Raw genomic sequence first — 3,444 nt, 5'->3', positions numbered from 1 at the left:
CCACCGTGTTCGGTGTGAGGTGGTGCGGCTGAAGACTGTGGAACTCCAGGAACGAGCGGAAGAAGCCGCTCGCCGGCAGCCCCAGGCCGCGCATAAGGTGCGAGCGGAAGACGACCCGCTCGCCCTCTTCCGGCGCTGGCCGGATTTCCCCCTTCGGCGCGGCGCGGGCGCGCACGAGGTCCGCGCTGGGAAAACGACGTGTCTGGCGGAGGAACTCGATGTGTTCTTCCTCTACCTCCGAGCCGTCCCACACGCCGGAGCGCACGGCAGGGGCCGCGGCGGAGGAGGAGCTCATCACCGCGGTATGGTGTGCTCTGGCTCAACAGCGGAGGAAGGAAGGAGAGAGAGAGCAAGATGGGGCGGGGGAGCGGGGAAGAAGGGCGCGCGAGCTGTGCCCCTTCGCTTCCCCCCGCCTACTTATAGCCCATCGGGCTGAGAAGCCGAGGGGGCGGGCGTGGGATTAACTGCGCATGATGTCCCGCACCGCCCCACGATTTACCCCACAAAGTTACTACACGCAGTAACGACGTGGGAAAACCAACCGTCCACGGCCGCAACGGATCCGTCCGTATGCCGAGGCACGGTAGTGGCGGGCCCCACCTGACGCCCCGTCCTGTGGCGCGCGTGGGCAGGCAGACTGTTCTCCCCACGTGGCGCCATGCGATAGGACCGCCTTGACGGCGGCGGGAAGGCGTATCAGGCACGCCGCCTGGTTTCCCGCCGTGACTTTCGAACTAAGGCTCTTTACCTAAGCTCCGACTTTCGACAGTCGGCCCAAGGAAAGACGGCAGCCGAGTCTCAAAGTCTGCACTTATAAAGATTGAAGCTGCTGAAGCCCCACAATGCAGCGACCACCGGGCTTCACCAGCTTCGGGGACTACTGTCGGAGTAATGGGCCACGGGTAGGCTAACCCGAGCCCCAAGACTTTTTAAGACATCGGGGCAGGTCGCGCCCCTCAAGCCGAGTCCCAGACAGCGACGCCGAGATAAGCCGACTCTGGGATGGCGGCCTCTAGAGAGGCCGACTCCAAGCTAGCGACCTTCAAGGAGGCCGACTTTGGAGAGTCGGCCCGTGGCTCCTCCTTCATCCCGAAGTACGATGTGGGGTACGGTCACGACGTGGCCGTCTCCCCCCTGCTCACGAAGGGCCGGCATGGCAACAGTGAGCCGTATCGCTGGAAGATCTCCAGCGAGGCGCGGCACTGTTGCCATGCCTGCCCTGACCTCAGCCACGACCCCAAGGCGGCGGGGCCGCCTGTCAGTGGGTGGGCCGAAGGCGGCCTGGGCGCCCGAAGACAGACCCGTGGGAGTCGGCCTCCCTGGAGTCGGCCGACTCCTCCCCAGGGCCCCACGTGCCATTAACCAGACAAGATGGGGAATGGCGACAGTGATCGCCCGATAGACGGCGGCACTGTTGCCACGACCCGATGACCAAGCCTGCGTCACCAGGACTGTCGCTACAGTACCAAGCCTGTCCGCGGGACCCGCCAGTCGGCGGGCCCGAGAAGCCGGCGGGAAAGACGGTGGCCTGAGAGACAGACGGCTGGGGCCCGCGCCCAGCCGGATTACTATTGTACCCCCGGGGGGTAGGCCTATATAAACCCCCTGGGGCACCCATGCAAAGGGTTCGGACCTGAGTAGAGATAGACCAGATAGCACGGGAGGAGAGAACTAGCCTTGCTCTCTCCTGCCTCCCAAAACAGCTCTAGGAGCACCATTGTAGTCACCTTGTTTGAGTGATCATGCGGAGACCCCGCAGAGCAGCAGTAGGGGTGTTATCTCCTAGGAGAGCCCTGAAGCTGGGTAAGATCCGCCGGCGTGCATGTCTTCGCCTCATCCCGCTTCCAGGCACCGGCGACGTTCTACTCGCTCCCACCATGATAACCATCCTTTGGCACATGTCGCACCCAACCCCCGACAAGTTCAAAATGGATCAGTCAAAGAAGGAGTTCTTGCCTGAGTTATAAGGTGTGAAGTTTAGTAAGACTCAAAGCTCGACCACGGCAAAAGAAAGAAAAAGGATGACGGTCGTCCCCTATGCCTTATCCACAGGCTCTATACGGTATGCCATGTTGTGCACCGCACCTGATGCGTGCATTGCCATGTGTCTGGCTAGGGGGTACAAGAGTGATCCAGGAGTGGATCACTGGACAACAGTCAAAATTATCGTTAGAGGAATAAGGAAATGTTTCTCAGTTATGGAGGTGATAAAGAGTTTGGCGTAAAGGGTTACATCGATGCAAGATTTAACACCAATCTAGATGACTCTGAGTAGCAAATCGTATAAGTATAGTGGAGCAGCCATTTGGAATAGCTTCAAGTGGAGCGTGGTAGTAGAATCTACAATATGACATAGAGATTTGTGAAGTACACGCGGATCTGAATGTTCCAGACCCATTGACTAAAACCTCTCTCACAAGCATAACATGATCTAACCCGGGAACTCACTGGGTGTTAATCACATGTTGATGTGAACTAGATTATTGACTCTAGTGCAAGTGGGAGACTATTGGAAATATGCCCTAGAGGCAATAATAAATTGGTTATTATCATATTTCTCTGTTCATCATAATTGTTTATTATCCATGCTATAACTTTATTGACCGAAAACTCAAATGCATGTGTGGATACATAGACAACAACATGTCCCTAGTAAGCCTCTACCGGACTAGCTCATTGATCAAAGATGACCATGGTTTCCTAGTCATAGATATGTGACATATCAAATTTATTGATATCGTTTTTTGCCTGTCAAGTATATGTTCCTATGACCATGGGATCATGCAACTCACTGACATTGGAGGAATACCTTGTGTGTACCAAACGTCGCAACGTAACTAGGTGACTATAAAGGTGCTCTATAGTTATCTTCGAGGGTTTTTGTTTAGTTGGCATGGATCAATATTGGGATTTGTCACTCTGTGTGAGGGAGAGGTATCTCAGGGCCCACTCGGTAATACATCATCACAATATTGAACTTGGTATGGAGATAACGAGTAAAGAGACTTGCCGGTACGAGATTGAACTAGGTATGGAGATACCAACGATCGAATCTCGGGCAAGTAACATACCGATGGACAAAGAGAACTACATATGGGATTAGCTGAGTCCTTGACATCAGGTTCTACGATAAGATCTTCATACAAAATGTGGGAACCAATATGGGCATCCAGGTCCCGCTATTGGTTATTGACCGTAGAGGTGTCACGGTCATGTCTGTATAGTTCTCGAACACGCGGGGTCTACACACTTAACATTTGGTGACGATATAAGTATAGTTGAGTCATTGTGGTGGTTACCGAAGGTTATTCGGATTCCTAGATGAGATCCCAGACATAATGAGGAACTCTGGAATGGTCCAGAGGTGAAGATTGATATATTGGACGAAGGGTATTGGAGTCTGAAATTGTTTCGAGGGTACGGGGTGATGACCAGCATGATCGA

At 54.3% G+C, this 3,444-nt stretch overlaps 1 pseudogene; it reads left to right on the top strand.

Annotated features, from left to right (window-relative positions):
• Window positions 1–1,002: 1,002 nt before the first annotated feature.
• Window positions 1,003–3,444, top strand: part of LOC119338608 — a 17,338-nt pseudogene continuing 14,896 nt past the window's right edge.

The sequence above is a fragment of the Triticum dicoccoides genome, chromosome 7B (assembly GCF_002162155.2).
Source record: "Triticum dicoccoides isolate Atlit2015 ecotype Zavitan chromosome 7B, WEW_v2.0, whole genome shotgun sequence".
Taxonomy (NCBI): Eukaryota; Viridiplantae; Streptophyta; class Magnoliopsida; order Poales; family Poaceae; genus Triticum; species Triticum dicoccoides.
The sequence above is the reverse complement of the archived record's forward strand: the minus strand, read 5'-3'. Positions and strand labels throughout refer to the sequence as shown.